General features: G+C 39.9%; 1 long non-coding RNA gene across 1 annotated transcript in view; it reads left to right on the top strand.

Annotated features, from left to right (window-relative positions):
- Positions 1-1,398: 1,398 nt before the first annotated feature.
- LOC140466880 (uncharacterized) overlaps positions 1,399-17,769 on the top strand; it is an 87,405-nt gene continuing 71,034 nt past the window's right edge. The window contains exons 1-2 of the long non-coding RNA XR_011955302.1: positions 1,399-4,030; positions 5,406-5,538. This is a non-coding gene — a long non-coding RNA (uncharacterized lncRNA). The remainder of the gene's footprint in view (positions 4,031-5,405; positions 5,539-17,769) is intronic.

Here is a 17,769-nt window from a genome sequence, read left to right as displayed (position 1 = left end):
TCTGCACAGAAACTGAATAGAGAAATTACATGGTGTCTAAAGTCCTTTCTTTAATGAAAATTCAGGCAATCCTGTTTTTCTGACTTATCAATGACTCATTATATTGATCACAACATTGCTATGTGGCGATTCATTAATTGAGACATTATTAATCATCATGTAATCATGTAAACACTGCTGTGTTTTCAAATGATGATCTGCATTAGTTTACACAATTAATCTGGAATATTAACTGCAAATTAGTTAACATTCACAACTTTAATATTGAGCAGTAATTTTGCATGATTGGTATGTGAATTGAAATTGGAAGCACATGCTTCTTATTTGTACTTACAACGTTACTACTAGTTAGAAATAGAAGCAATACTTTACTGCAACTTCTTATTAAGTTGCCCATTTCCAGTTTGGTATAATTCTGACGCCTGGAAAATATTTCTTAAAATCCCACAAAAACGTGTCTCCACATTTTAAAACGTCAAAAAGGTGTTAAGGCAGTAGCAGGTTTTCACCTACAAGATTATTAACTTCAGTCTATTGAAAGATTTAGTGACTTACACAGTGCTGGGATTTAATTGCCATTCTGCTTAGCTCTGAAATCTCTTCTTAGAATCATACATTACAGAAGTGGCTCTTCAGCCCATCAAGTCTGCACTGATATTATGAACCTATATTATGAACAGTTTAGGTTGACAAATCTTGTACTGACCTCACAGAATACTAACTGTAATTCATTAGGTTCTAAAGTGGACAGACCAGTACTCAGTCAAAATTAAACTGGCATTTATTCTCTTATGACAAAATCTTCACCTTGTATCTATTTTGTACATTGCAAGCCAGAAATCTGTGAATATTGTATCATTTAGGGGATAGGGAGTAGAAAGGAGTTGTTACATTCCACTATTCCAAAATAGTACTCTTATTCTATACAAGCTAGAACAAGGAAAAGCTTGTTGTGAGGTTTTTAATGGTTCACTCAGAACAGTTCAAAGGTAACTGAACAGCTCATTTGGTCAGTTGGATGGAAGCAATAGAAGCAAGGGTTACTATGTTCAGGCTATTAGTCAGATGCTCAGGAGCAGGGAGAAGAGACTACACCCTGACAAAAAGTGTTGCTGTAGAAGACTGTGATATGTTGGAAGTCAGGGGTATTCTGGAGAGCCAGGAGGTGCAGCTAAGTGTTGGAAAAGCCATGGGATCTGAATGCTCATGTACCTTAACAGTTCAGTTAGCTGAGAGTGAGGTAAAGGGAGCTATAAATAGTATTTGCTTTGTGTAGCTGAGAAAGATATGGAGCTCAGATCAATGTGGAGAGAGACGTGAAGAAGGGTTAAACCTGAAGTATCGACTTCTCCACCTCTGATGCTGCCTGGCTTTCTGTGTTCTTTCAGCCTCCTGCCTGTCTACTTCAGAACAATGTGGAGACAGGATGAGCTTGGTGAAACTAGCTGCCTGTGAAAAGCTGAAATTGTGCCTCTGAGTAGGTGCTGAGTGCAAATTCCAGAATCCAGGTGAGTGCAGTCATGAACGGAAGAATTAACTATCAGAATATGATCAATCCTTGAGTGTGGATGAAGTTTTTTTTGAGGAAGTTTTAAAGCTGGAAAAAATTGGAATTCCTATTAATGTTTAATGAAATTTGGTGACCCAAGGTATCATTAATAACTACAGGTTTGCTGAGAAAACTGGGATCTATTTTGATTGCAAATGTTATTTGATGTGTTCTGAGGATGTTTGACTACAGGTTGTCTGTTACACATAGTTTTCTTGGGCTAATTCCAATTGAATGTTAGAATAGAAGTTGGAAAAATATTGTAAATTGTATTATGCTTTTAGTTTATATAGTGAAGTTTAGTATTGTTTATTCAAAACCTTGGAATGTGGGTTTATTCTGTTAGACCCAACCACCTTGGGTCTCACACTTGGTCCATCCTAAAAAAAACTGTCTATAGCCAGAGTGTAATGTAAATTTGGTCCATGAACATAACATTCTGCACTGACTGTGCACGCTTAAAGAAAAAAGCAAAAATTATTTTTCAGTACTTATTGGATGACACAGTGCACTTGGTTTCCTTCCAAGTGACAAAACAGGGCTGTGATACATTTTCTTACCTCAAGTGACATGCAATTAATGTTCAGTTAGTATCAAACAATAATAATATTCAAAGATTTTGGGCCAATAATCTGAAAGTAACAATGCTGTCCTGAACATCTGGCTTACAATTTATGGAAGTCCTAATAAAAATAACTTATTGATATCAGTTTTCAATATTTACTGTAGGATACAGGTCAAATATCCTTTATCTGTATGTTCAAAAACTGAAAAGATCTAAAACAAAGGTCTCTTTAGAATCAGACATGAATGGACATGTAAACACATAATTTGGACCCTTTTGGAAAAAAATACTTTGCTTGGTCCCAAAAGGGCCTAAATGGATCTAAAAGCGAGGTTTATTTTTTACTCAAAGGGCTGAACTCAGCATGTCTGCAGGTCAGTTTGGAACCTTTGGAAAAAAGTCTTCACTTTTCAGTCCTTTCAGGACTATTAAGGTGAAGCAAAATATTTTTCCAAAGGGTCCAAATGGACACGAACAGATCCCAATGGTTTGCAGTGGACCCGAAAACCGAGAACATCCTACAACTAAAAACCAGTTCGCTCTAATGTTTTCAACCTAAAAAGGATTCCCGACCTCTACTGCAGTCATCTCGCTGCAATTTTCAAAACTAAACTATTTGACAATCAGGTAAATATTTCTATACTGAGGTATTTCATTTCCCAGAGATAAAGAGGATAATTCAGAGTATTCTAAAATGTAATTGTAATCTTTGAAATATTCAGTTTTCTCACAAAGTTGAACAATGTTTCTATTTCACTGTACCTTTGCCTACAAATTATTAGAATAACCCCAAAGCATGTTTTTTTTCTGAGAATTTCCAGTCCAACATATAATTAAAACAATTATTAATAGACTGCATGATTGATTGCTTCCTGAGACAGCCAGTATGGACACGATTGGCTGAAAGTCCTTCTTCTGTATTATTAAAATTCTGTGATTCTTAAATCAGTGATTCTGTTTTCCCAATTATGCAAAGATCCTTGTTAACAAAAACATCTTCATTCAATTATGTGCAACAATCATTGTTACAAAACAAGGATCTTTCAGCTCTCCCAGCTGACAGTATTGTTTTGACAACAGCCAATTCATTTATTTTTTATTTGATACAGAGTGAACATTTTGCAGTACTTGCTGTTTGCTGGCGCAAATAGTAACTGATTGTTTTCAATTTAGTCACTGAATTCTGACTCTATGTTGGCGTTTATTCGAAGAGAATGTGACTGATTCTGTGGGACCCTGTCCAGCATTCCTTTTTCAACTAATATGATGAAAGTTTATGATCTTTTTATTCTAATGCTGTTAAAAAGTAAGGAGATTATCTTAAATTGAAAATTGTCATACCATTTTGTTTTCTCCAGTGTTGAAGTTACCGCTCCAAATGATTGCTTTCTGTCTACACAGTTTACAATGAATGTGTGGATTATGCTTGGTCTACAAGGAAAGTTAAAGAGAATAATAAAATCAAGATCAATGGAGTGGGTGATAAGCAGATATGAACAGCAGAAAACGTTACTTTGATTTTCAGATATAAGTTCTGTTTAGTTTTCTTGGAGCTGCATGCTGAGCTAGAAACCATTGTTTATGAAAAACTCTTGCTTTGAACTTTGGGACAAGACAACGAGGGTTGGTGTTAGAGCATTACAGTTGGATGTACATTTATAGTTGTAGTTGGTGTAAGGGCAACTGTCCATAGTTTCAGTCAGGTATATTGCATAAATGGTACATCTCTATATAAATAGTGGATTTCAACTGTACACATACAATACTGTAAGTACCTGGCATCTGACCTTCAATTTTGTTTTACTACATGCCATGCCATGAGTCTCTTTACGTTGCAAAGTTCAAGTAGACTGCGGCAAGCCCTCTGCTCCTTCTGAGATTCCAGGCTGTGGCTTGGGTTGTGTGTCTGCATAGAGGTAAGATTCAAATAAGATTTTAATGTTTTGATGTTTCTCATTCCTTTTGGCTTTGTTTCCTTCCTTCCTGTTTTTTCTTCATTCCAGTTTTTAAATAAAGTATACTTGAGTACATGTGACAATAAAAATCTAATTCTAATTCATAAACCCTAAACTAATTTATTGAAACATAAAAGGAGAATCTTGCGCAGAGTTAGCCACATTGCAAATCAGACCACTTTCCATGCTGGAAGCAATTTTGCCAATACAGAAAACTAAGCTTGAAGCAGCAGCCTCTGCTAGGATATAATGAGCCAAATAAAGACTTCTGCTTCCTTGCACTATTGCACATGTTATGGAAGCTACAAAATCATGAACCTGAAACACACACAGCTGGATCCTCTCAGGGCTCAGAATCATAAAAATTAAGGTTATTTTTCTTTATTTAGGCAGTAAGAGGATGTGAATGTCGTTGTCAAAGCAAGTATTTATTGCCCATCCCGACGGGCCTTTGAGAAGATAGTGAATTATCCTTTTGAAGTTCTGCATTTTGAAGGCTAAATCTTCCCATATTTAGCTGTGCCATTTAACTAAGTTTCGTGGAGGGTTTCTCTCCATGATGTCCAGCAAACTTTCTGGCATGATCATTCCAAACTAGCCTCATTAACTACCTACCACGCCCATATAATGTCCCAATTCTCCCAGATGCTTGGCTGCCTTGGCTGCCTGTGTTGTAACAGTCCAACAATCTTTGTGTTGTCCAGAAGCACTCACCACTGCTAGGATATCACAGGATGTACTGGCATGCCTTGTACTGTCATGGTTCTTAAAAGGCTTTTGTGCATCCAGTCAGGTGCTGTCAGTCCTGCACAGTTGCAGACAATCACTGCAGACTTGGCAGACAAGAGGAAATAAGCAGCAGGCTTAGTAGACTTAGCAGGTTTAGTTGAAGATGTGGTGGGGAGGAAGGGACAATTTGTTCCCTCAGCACCAACAGAGCAGGCAACAATGAAAGATCCTGCCAGCCTATCCGTGATTGGTACCTGGGTCACTGTGGTCTACATGGACTGATGAAATGCCCAACAATGTAGGTAGAATGTCAATGACCTTCTTTATCTATGAGGGTAAATGCCACCATTTGTGATGCCACAGTCAATCTCTGCTACTGCACACACCTCCCACCAAGGTTTATGCTTTAACACTCTATTCCATGCAACATCTTCCCTCACTTATTCTCACCCACTCCAACATCCTCCAGCACAACTAACTCTGCTTGCCCTTTGCACTGCCTTCTCACTCACTCGGGACACCTCACCATCTTTCCTCTCACCTGCAACAACATGCCATAACCTCTAATCCCTGATCACAATGCATTCTCTCTTTTTGCCTCCTGCAGGCACCAGCAGGATGTTCACAGTGGCCGGGTTTGAGACATGCCTCACCAAATCAGGCGTTCCTCCAACTCTGAGCCATGGATGCTTCGGGGGTGTTCCAGCAAAGCTGCCTGCTGCACCTTCCCACCTCCTCAGGTACCGGCACCTCGGGAGATATTTTAACCATATTAGATTTGGGAACTTCTGCATGTGAGTACATCACTACTACATCTGAGCAGCTATTCAAGAAAGGTATGACCCAGTTGGGAGAGGAGCCGATGGTGTTGATAATTAGTGACTTCATATGTATGCACTCGCAGACGTTTGGGGGGGAGGGGTGGAATATTGGGCAACCTCTTACAATGGTTGCTGGACTGTTACACTGCAGCTGGAATCCTGCTGCCCCATGCATCCTCGATCTTTGTGGACAGATTGGTGGCTGCCAGGTATAGCAGTTTCAGAGTCTGCTGGATGTATGCACAGACCATAATTCCATCTCTCTAGCCATGGGTGCTCAGCAGGTAACAAGAGATGATGCACTTTGAGGCTCATAAGGAGATGGGCCAGTAAGCACCAAGCCAGATGAGGAAAGACACACAAGCTCTCATAAATCTCAGGACCCTCCCTAAGTGACTGGGGTTTCCACCCAGAGTGAGGCCTGAGACATTGGTGCTGGTTGTCCAAGATGGAGGTCTGGAGGAGCAAGGTGGAGATGCCAGATCTGACTTTCATTTTAGGAATTCTCAGCATTTAGTTTGTATTTAGTAGGTGGGAGAAGGGAAGCTTGCATGTTCACAAAGTGAAATTAAGAAGCAATGAGGGTGATAATGGGCATGATAACATCCGAAAATAAGTTTCTAACCATTTATAAGTGTGACTTTTGTCTCAATTTCTGACACTTGGTTGGAAAATGCAGTTTGCTTGTCTTGATATTGAGAAAGGCCTCGTTTGATATGTCACACAATTCTCCCAAATTCATTACCATAGCCTAACATTTATCAAGGCCTGGGAACATTCCACCCTTTTCTTTCCTGGGATATGGGTGTCATTGGTAATATGAGCATTTGGTGTTCATCCATAATTGACATTTATCTGAGGGGCTTGCTTAAGGGCTCCCATTTTAGGGGACAATTAAGAATTATAATGCTGTGGCTGAAAGGCAAATGGAGGTCAGACTAGGTAAGAATGGTTGATTTCTCATGAGTAAGGGTACTGTCACAATACCCAATAATGCATTCCATGATTTAACCAAATGGCTATGAAGCAATGTCAAGTTGTTATCTGACTTGAAGAAGAACTTACGGAAACTTGTTGAATTTCAACTGCTTAAAATATTGGAATTCATGTGGTGTAACTAGAGTCACAGTATCATTAGGGAGGGACTCAGGATTTTGACACAGTGACACTGAAGTTACTGTGGTCAGAATGTACTTGGAGGAACTTGCAGATCGTGGTGTTCTCATGCATCTGTTACTCTACTTCTAAATAGTACAGGTAAATGTTTGGGAGGTTCTGTCAAAGGAGTCTTGGCCAGTTGCTGCACTGTAATTTGTAGATGGTATACATTGAAATATGTTTTCCTGCTCATCAAAACAGTGAACATTTAAGATCATGCATGTGGTGGTACTGATCAAGATGGCTGCTTTGTTGTATGTGGCAGGGAACTTCCCAGAAAATAGACAGTATTTCATCTCACTCGTGTCTGTCACGTGGTAAAAAGAAGTTTTGGGGAAATAGGAAGTGAGTTACTTTCCATATAACACCCAGTTTGTGACCTGTTCTTGGAGCCACCACATTTACATGGCGAGCCCAGTTAAGCTTCTGGTCATTAGTCATAGATTTCCTACAGCACAGAGAGAGAACCTTCAGTCCATCATGTCTACCTGGTCATCAAGCATTTATCAATTCCAATCCCATTTTCCAGCACTTTGCTGGCATGCTATATGTCAAGTGTTCATCGAAACAGTTCTTAAATCTTTTGAGAATTTCCACCTCTACCATCTTTCAACCAAGGGGTTCCATATACTCACAACTCTGGGTGAACATTTATTTTCCTTCAGGCCCCTCTGAAGCACCTCCTCCTTTTCTTAAACCTACATCCTTAGTTTTTAACTGTATCCATTTGGATACAGAACTGGCTCAAAGGTAGAAGACAGAGGGTGGTGGAGGAGGGTTGTTTTTCAGACTGGAGGCTGTGACCAGTGGAGTGCCATAAGGATCGGTGCTGGGTCCTCTACTTTTTGTCATTTACATAAATGATTTGGATACGAGCATAAGAGGTACAGTTGGTAAGTTTGGAGATGACACCAAAATTGGAGGGCAGTGGACAGCGAAGAGGGTTACCTTAGATTACAACAGGATCTGGACCAGATGGGCCAATGGGCTGAGAAGTGGCAGATGGAGTTTAATTCAGATAAATGCGAGGTGCTGCATTTCTGGAAAGCAAATCTTAGCGGGACTTGTACATTTAATGGTAAGGTCCTAGGGAGTATTTCTGAACAAAGAGACTTTGGAGTGCAGGTTCATAGCTCCTTGAAAGTGGAGTCGCAAGTAGATAGGATAGTGAAGAAGGCGTTTGGTATGCTTTCCTTTATTGGTCAGAGTATGGAGTACAGGAGTTGGGAGGTCATGTTGAGGCTGTACAGGACATTGGTTAGGCCACTGTTGGAATATTGCGTGCAATTCTGGTCTCCTTCCTATTGGAAAGATGTTATGAAACTTGAAAGGGTTCAGAAAAGATTTACAAGGATGTTGCCAGGGTTGGAGGATCTGAGCTATAGGGAGAGACTGAACAGGCTGGGGCTGTTTTCCCTGGAGTGTCAGAGGCTGAGGGGTGACCTTATAGAGGTTTACAAAATTATGAGGTGCATGGATAGGATGAATAGACAAAGTCTTTTCCCTGGAATCGGGGAGTCCAGAACTAGAGGGCATAGGTTTAGGGTGAAAGGGGAAAGATATAAAAGAGACCTAAGGGGCAACCTTTTCACACAGAGGGTGGTACGTGTATGGAATGAGCTGCCAGAGGATGTGGTGGAGGCTGGTACAATTGCAACATTTAAGAGGCATTTAGACGGGTACACGAATAGGAAGGGTTTGGAGGGATATGGGCCAGGTGCTGGCAGGTGGGACTAGATTGGGTTCGGATATCTAGTCGGCGCGGACAGGTTGGACCGAAGGGTCTGTTTACATTCTGTACATCTCTATGACTCTATGAACTCCTCTATTGAGGGGAAATGTTTCTTCCTATCTCACCTATCTGTGCCCTCAGAACTTTGTACCTGAGTCATATCCCCCCTCAGCCTTCTCTGCTATAAAATAAACTCAGTCTGTATGGCCTTTCTTTCTAGTTGAATTACTCCAAATTAAGCAACATTCTGGTGATTCTCTTCTGCACATTCTGGAGTGCAATCGCATCTTTTCTAGAGTGCAGTGACCAGAACTACTCACAGTACTCCAGCTATTGCTTAACAATGTTACATACAGCTCCATCATAACCTGTTTGCTCTTATTTTCAATGCATTGACTAAAGAAGGCAAGTGTCTATCTGCCTTCTTCAACCACTTGTCCTGATTCCTTCAAGGATTTATGGACATGCACACTGAAATAACTCCATGGAGACCAATATGTATCACTAATTCACCCTTCATTTACATATGTACAGTCCTTCACTATAATACTGCCTCATCCTGACACTCATCCTTTTTCTACGTCAGCCAGTGTTCCCTTATTGGATCGGATATACAGGCCCAACCAGGGACCTCGTATAGTATGAAGTCCAGCTGGCTGACCTTATTACAATCATTACATACACCAAGATCCCTCTGACTTTCTGTACTTTCTGGGGCCCGACAATTTAACATGAACACCTTTGCCATGTTGATCCTCCCAAAATACATCACCTCACATTTCTTAGGATTAAATCTCATTTGCCACTGTGTAGTTCATCCGACCAGCCTGTCTACGTCATTCCGTAGTCTAAAGCTTTTCTCTATGCCATATACACCCCAAGAATTACCCCCAGACTGTTGAATGGGACCCATTGCCTTCTTCCTTCTTCCAATTAGTATCCAATGTGGAGATTTTAAAAAATTCACAGAAGGTGCTCAGTGAAAATCATCAGGAGATTTTTTTCACGGTATGTTTGATTTGATGCCATAAGACTTGATTTCAGATTCAGAGTGAGAACTCCCAGAATCATTCTCTTTTGCCTTTACATGTCTCTCCATCTATTTCTGCCATTTAGTAAAAGCACTAAAATAGAGTCCAGGACTTTATCTAATGTGTATATAATTATGTTCAGATGTGACTTGCTCACAGGATATTTCCCTCAAATTCTCAATGTTAGAAAAGAGGGCATTGCAAGGTCAACTAAGCTGAAGATGAATTTGTTAGATCCATTTGTTTTTTTTATCGCACTTCTTTTGTTATCAGTTACTCGCTTGCCAGGTAATCAAACAGATTACTATGTTTCTGGGGCTTACATAGGCCAGTGTGGATAAGGATGATTGTTACCTTTCATACAGGACATCCATAAACTATTTGTGTTTTTGCAACAACTCACTAATTTCAAGGTCATTCACACTGAGATTAACATTTTTTCCCCAGATTTTTCAGTTTAATTCAAACTGTTGTTGTGTGATTTAAACTCTGATTATTGGTCAAGTAATATAACTATTATCCTATGCACATAATGACGTAATCATTTATTACGCCTTAAACATACTCTGGTCTGGCATTTCTGTTGGAATTTTAATTGGACTATAATTGGGACAGCATTATGCTGAGCCATGTGCCAAATCTTGCTTGTCAAATTTGTGGATTAAGCATTCCCACAGTCACATGAATGAAGCTTCAGTTGATGAATATTTGTGTCAACAAGAGAGTCTTGGATGTCACAACAACCTTATTTTTGCAATGCAGCCAGATTAAGTATATTTTGCAAAGTTACTTGCTTTGCATGATTCTTTCAATTCTAATAATTTGTAATTATAGCTGTGCTCATAAACTTGTGCATCAGATTATTGATACAGCTCGTACTGCTAAAATGTGGCAGTGTTGTTCCTCTGCTATGGAAAATTGCTATAGAAAATCAGGCTGTGAAAGATCGCTACACCCGTTCAGTAGTAAGTTCACATTAATGAACACTGTCCACAATTTGTCAATCAAATTATAGACAGTTTACGTAGACGAAATGTACATAATACCAGAATGCCCTGTATCTGTAAATATTCATCAATTCCAAAATATAGCTGCATGGAATTTCTGAGTTTGTTCACCAGCAAGAGGATTGGTGGATGTATTGTGATGATGCTGTCACTTTAACAGATCATTTTGTCCTTTTTTTGATGGGAGATTGTAAGGTTGAGGCACTGAACTGCCTCTGAAGATGGCTTAAGTAAACAGTGTGTAAGTTCTTTAGGTTTTTTAAAGAAGTTGCAACAATGGAAGTAGCTTGAACAGGAGTAGCCAGCACTTACCGACCAGATTTTCTAGTTTTGTTTAGCTTTAGCATCAGAACCTGTTGGAGTCTCAGAAGAGTTGGAAGCTTTAATGAAGGATTCCTAACTGCTACTTTCTCTGAAATCTCTTTTGATGTAGTTTCCTCCTGGATTGGGGAACTTCATGTAAGAATGTGTGTGTGAATTTGCCTTTTCTCAAGGGGTGTGCCTATTTGGTATTATTATATTGGAGCAGTTAATTAGTGATGGGTACTGTGTCTATTACTTGGTTAAGTTTTCCAGCTGTTCAGCTATTCTAAATTCCTCTTTCTTTTGTTTGCATTTAACTATAGTTTTTAAAAAATTGTGTTTTGCTTGATATCAAGTAGTTTGATCAGTCACATCACATCTGGAACATGGCACTTCACATCCAGTTTTAAAATAAGTAAAAGTTAGGGTCTGAGCTACCCTTTTAACACATTTTGAGGGGGCCTGGTCTGGTCCATAACAGTGTGCTGGGAAATGTCATTCCATCCAAACATGGAGGTACAGGAGTATTTTTTTCTGTAATGGTTTGTGATGACATGGATTGTGAATGTGGAAACCAAGTTAGTACTAATGGAATTTCAAAGCTATGATATCGCAGAAGAACAGGTCAAAGAGGCTACTGAGTGGATAGAAGGATTATTTGAACAGTTTCTGGAGTAAGTGGGATCTGCACAAGCTGGACAGGTTGCACCTGAACTGGAATGGGTTCAATATCCTCGCTGGGAGGTTTGCTTTGGGAGCTTTAAAATTAATTTGGCTGGGGGATGGGGCATGGAGTTGATATAAAGTTGGGAGCAAGGTCCAATCAGATACAGAGAGAATGCAATGTCAGTTCAGTAAGTGAAGAAGACTGGACCGGATAAGATGCATACGGGGTCCAGAAAGCTAAATTTAATCTGTGTCAGTGCTTGGAACTTGACTCTGGTAGGTTGATAAACTTAGAGCATTGATCAGCATGTGGGAATATGATATTGTTATGATCACTGAGACATGGCTCAGTGAAGGACTGGATTGGCTGTTCAACATTCTAGGGTATAGACATTTCTGGCATGACATTATAAATAAAAGAGGCAGTTACATAGCTAGGGTTATACTATGGACCTCCCAACAGTCAAAGTGAGACAGAGGAGTAGATATGTAGGCAAATCACAGAAAGGTGTGAAAGAAACAGGGTTATAGTTGTAGGGAATTTCAGTTTTGCAAACATCAACTGGGATCATTTTAGTGCGAAAGGATTAGATAGAGAGATTTTTTACGTGTATTTAGGAAAGCATTTTGTACCAATAAGTAAGCAGCCTTACTAGAGGTGGAACAGTGCTAGACTTAATCCGAGGGAATGAAGCCAGTCAAGTGCTTGAAGTTTCACTGGGTGAGCATTTTGGGGATAGTGGCCATAACTCTACAAGTTTCAAAGTTATTATGGAAAGGGATAGGATAGTGCAGGGCCTATGTAGCTATTTTGGATGAAGGCAATTTCAATATCATTCAATAGGATCGAGAAACATTCATTGGGAGCAGCCACTTGCAGTTAAGTCTAAATTTGGAAAGGAGTATTGTGCGAGTTCAGGGCCAGTATGTCTTTCTAAGAGTGAAGTGCAAGGCAGAAGTCCAGGGAACCCTGGATTTTGAGGGTTTTTGTGATTGAAAAAGAAGGAAGCATATGTCAAATACAGCGCATTAAAAATAATGAAGAATCTTCAAAAATATAGAGTGTGGAGGCTTGCTTAAGAAAGAAATTAGGAGGACAAAGAGGGACCGTGCAATACCTTTGATAGATAGGATCAAGGAAACCCCAAGGCTCTTAAAAAGAATACTAAGAGTAAGAGGATTACCAGGGAAAGAGTGGGATCTATTAGAGGCCAAAGGGGCAAGCTATGCATGGAGCCTGAGGATATGGGTGAGGTCTTAAATGAATGTTTCTCACCTGTATTCACACAAGAGAAAGACATTGTAACAGGGTATTTAAATTGGGATGGTGAGGTTCTAGAGTGTATGAAAGATTAATAAGCAGGATGTATGGATGTTTTAGTAGGCATAAATGTGCAAAATTCCCAGGGCCTGCGAAGATGTATTCCAGGCTGTTGTGGAAGGAAGGGGAGGAGATTACTGGTGGAGCTATTAATATTTCACTGGCCACAGAAGTGTCAGATGACTAGAAGATAGCTGATATGGTTCCTTTGTTCAAGAAGGTAACAGGGATAGATAATTACAGACCAGTAGTCTGATATTAGTGATGTGGAAATGATTGGAAACAATTCTGAGGGACAGGATTAATCAACACTTGGTAAGGCAGTTATTGTTCATGGATAGTTAGCACAGATTTATTAAAGGGAGATCGTGTCTGACAAATTTAATTGAGATATTTGAAAAGGCACCTAAATATATTGATGAGGGTAGTGAAGTTAATGTGCCCTACATGGAAAGCTGGTCCAAAAGGTTCCATGAGGACCGTAGCATTGTATCAAGGAAGACAATGAAAACATTTTTCAGAAGGAACAATCCCTTCAAGCATCTGACAGCATAGCTGTCTCAGCCAAAGCAGTGCATACAGGACATCTTTGTGAATCTCGTTCAATGGAACCAAGTTGCATTCACTGATTGTAAATGTTTTGATGCTGCTGAGGCCAGCATCCATTGTGTAATTCCAACACCACAACTGTAGCTTAACACTTTGATCCTTCTATGCTTTTCCTGTTGTTTAATTGCAGCTAAGGTCACACACTGATGGAAACCTTCAAAACATCTGATGTTTCTTCACTTAATCATGGCAAATCTCATGCTAGGTTGGGTGTTATTGAAAGGATAACTATTGTTCGGACCGTGTTGGAGCATTGTGTGATGATGAGGATGACTAGTTTTTCCAGCTTTATTTAATAATGTTGGCAGCCTTTCTGCAACAATGAGATTGTAGATGGAGTCTATGGATGGAAGGTTTAGTTGCAGTTAAAATGAAATTGCTCACAGAGCCGATAATGAAAAGTGATCATATATGTACACATTGGATAATGTAACTACAATGAATTTTCACCCATGTGATTGTAGGATGCTTTCTTTTCTTTCCAACTATATCTAGTAGTACCAAGGCTCACAGCTGTGGTGGGGAATACTGCCCTATAGTGAAGCTTATTGACCTTGGAATTTTGGATGATCAACCATGAAGTCAGTTGCACATGGAGGGCCCATGTTGAGAATTTCCTGCTAAATGTAGGCACATGCTGCACATCTTGAACGTCCACAGGGTTGGACATTGAAGAGAGGGTGGATGTGGAGAGGCCTGGCACCTCTGAGTGCGCTAACAGCAGACTCCTTGGTGGGAGTGGAAGGCTTGTATGTGTTTCCACCACTCACTGAGTGCCTTCAGGCACCACCTGGTCGCCATATGAGGAAGGGGCACTTGGAGTAAAGTCACGGTTGGAGTGAGAATAGAATAACGCAGCATGCAAGGTTGTCATTCACTCCATGAAATATATTCCAAAGAGAAATCCAGTCAGTTCTACTATCTTCAACTTACACCCACCCTTACAGTTCTTGCTTTTTATTCAAATGAATACTAATATAATTTGAAACTGTAAGGAGTTCTGTGCCTCACTAGTTTTACAGATGCATCAGAGAAAGCATTTTATCTGATGGTTAATGACTTGGTATGGACTCCTCTGCCCACAACCATACGAAACTACAGAAAGCTGTGAACACAGCCCAGGCCATCATGCAAGACAGCCTTCCATCCATGGTCTCCATCTACACTCTCGTTGCTGCAGAAAGGCTGCCAACATCATTAAAGACCCCTCCCACCACAGTAATACACCCTCCCAACCTCTGCTATCAGGCAGAAGATACAGAAACTTAAGACCAAAAGGTTCAAGAACATTTTCGTTCCTGCTGTTATTAGACTGCAAAATGGACCTCACTAATTTCAAATCTAATGCTGATCTTGCTTTTGTGCACCTCCTGTGCAGCCATAACCCTGTATGCCTTGCTCTGTCTAAACACTGTATGATCTGTATGACCTTATATGTATGATCTGCCTGTGCTGCAAGCAACACAAAGCTTTTCACTGTACTCAGATACATGTGACAACAATAAATCAAATCAAATCAGGTGACCATTATGACTATCAAATATCTATCTATTCTAATCCCACTTTCACACTTGACCTGTAGCCTTGTATGTTATAGTGATTCAAGTACTCGGATAAAGAGTTCTTACATTTTTTGAGAGATTCTACCTCTGCCATCCTTTCAAGCAACAAGCTTGAGATACCCACAACCGTCCGGATGAATTCAATTTTTCACAAATCTGCTCTAAACCACTTGCTTCTTACCCTAAATCTGTACCACCTGGATACTAACCCCTATACTAAGGGGAAATGTTTCTTCTATCTCCGCTATCTGTGTCCCTGTGGTGGAGCCCTTCAACATTTAAGTCAGTTACCTGAGTGCTTCTGACAAACCTGTCTGCTGTTTCTGTGTTGGCTTGTGCATTTAGACAATGTTATGAGGTTCTCTCCTGCTTGTGGCTGACTAAGTACTTGGTTTCTGGCAGTCCAAAGAGTGCCAGCAACCTGGGATATTTTTTCCTTGGTCAGTTGTAGAGATGGGGCAATGATGTGCTCACCAGAACATGCTAAACATTCTAATCTAGCTATCATACCCAGAGACGTAACTGTATCTGAGCTTGTGGAGGGTTCAGGAATCAGTCTTGCAACTGGTCTTCTGAGGGATGAATTGCCCTTACACACTAGTGTTTGAGAAATGTATTTTCAACTACCATGTATGCCAGCACTGCACCAGTTAATATCTGGTTCAAAAGCTCAGCAGAAGGCCCTTGGGGCTAAGCTAACAGAATGACTTCTATTGAATGCCAAACAAAGGAATAGAAAGTCTAAATATCAACTCCAAAGCAGAGATGTAAAGGCCCTACACAACTTTGAGTGGATCTTCAAACTCACGCGTCAAGCTGAAGGTCATACTTACCAAGGTCATGTTCCTTCCAGATAGCAGCAGAAATTGACAGCCTCGGTGTACCAGGCAAGACCAGAGAGAGTATACATGGGCCCTCATCTGACTGGGCTTTTTATTAAATGCTCTCTCCCCACTCCCTACTCCACTTTTAACCTTTGACAGTTTCTGATGACTGCTTTGGCAATGTGCTTTAGAACAGAATAATGCAGCATGTAAGGTTGTCATTCAGTCCATCAAATATGTTCCAAAGAGAAATCCAGTCAGACCTACTACCTTCAACTTTCACCCACCCTTACAGTTCTTGCTTTTTATTCAAATGAATTTGAATATAATTTGAAACTGTATGCACCACAATATCAGGAAGGGAGGGCATTCCAAATCCCAATACACTTTACTAGTCAAATGAAGATTAAATGAAGTTAAATCTGGGACATTTACTTATTGATCCTTCAGTCACGGCAAATGATTTCTATTTATTTTGTTGAAGTCCTTCATCATTTTATATCGATCTATCAAATTGCCTCAGGCTGTTTTGGATCAAAGGAGAATCATCCCAGTTTCTCTGTATTCATCAGCCCTCGAGCCATTCCAGTTAATCTCATTTGAGCACTCTACAAAGCCTTCACATCCTTCTGATATCAGGATTGAAAACCATTGTCACAATGTGTTTAACTTTGTTATAACAGTTCAGTAAAACTTCTTCACTTTAAATCTCTGTGCCCCTATTTATAAATGCCTCTATCAAAAGTTCAAGTCTCAGTTTGAACCATTTTGCAATCAAAGCTTTGTCAGACAATAGCACGCAACTTGGGTGTTCATATTGTGAAAACAGCTCTGGTTCTTGAATCTAATCCTATTTTAAAATAATTTTCTCAAGGGTTCTTCATAAAATTTGTTTCAGAGCAAATATTGATTTTTAGAGGTTACGTTTTGGTTTCTGGGACTTCTATTTCATTTGCACTAATTCATTTATTAGGTGATGCAGTCACATAGTAATACTAAGTATTTAAACTTATACAGAAAAGAGAATTGGAAGAATTCATCAGTATCCTCAATTATGAACCCTCCGTTAAAAATAAGGCCACAATATTCAATAACATAATTGAATTCCTACATAATACAGTATTTAAAGTGGCACAAGACAACAGGCATAAGTTAGCAAAAAAAAAAATTCCAGGCACTTCGATGCAAAAAAATCCTGAATTCTGAACATATCTTAGACAGACTGGTGAAGACCCCACAACAAATGCTTTTCTATCACATATGCATAAGTCTGGAAAATTATAACCTACATATTTAATACATCTCAGATCTCATTCACTGATATAAATTTAACAGTTGACTGTGTTTATTTCAATAGAATCCATTACATTTTCCCCATTTAGCAGCTCCTTAGCTAGCCTTAAGCTTGAGATTCCATATTCATTTTCAAGGAATTTATTACCTCAGTATCTTCAGTTTTTCCTGCCTACTGATTATTTGAATAATCTCTTATTGACAGGATTAAAATTGTTTTCTTTCCCTTTCAACCTCCTCCTTCTACGCTCCCTCCCTGGGCTTGCAGCCTCTTTTTTTTCTCCTTCCACCCCAGCCTTGTAATCCTCTCCTTTCCCACCCCACCCCCATCCTTGGAGCATTCTCCTTTTACTCAACCCACCCCACCAGCTTCACAAAGGCAGGTGACACACCCTAGATCCAGGCAGCAGCAATCCAGAGATTTGGAAAGGGTATCCTTGAGGCCTGGGTTTGATTCTCAGTAATCTTCCCCAAGGCTGAAACATGGCCAACAACAATCCCTGTAACTCTGTCACTGTATTCAGGATCCAGGACAGGGAAGAACAGTTTCCAAGAACAGGGGCCTAAGGCTAGGAGCAGCAACAGGCCCTCGGTTAAACATAAAGTTTGCAAATGTCATGGTTCTAAGACTATAATTAATACAA

Source organism: Chiloscyllium punctatum, chromosome 44 (genome assembly GCF_047496795.1).
Source record: "Chiloscyllium punctatum isolate Juve2018m chromosome 44, sChiPun1.3, whole genome shotgun sequence".
Lineage (NCBI taxonomy): Eukaryota > Metazoa > Chordata > Chondrichthyes > Orectolobiformes > Hemiscylliidae > Chiloscyllium > Chiloscyllium punctatum.
Note: the sequence above shows the minus strand (reverse complement) of the source record. Positions and strands in the feature narration are given on the sequence as shown.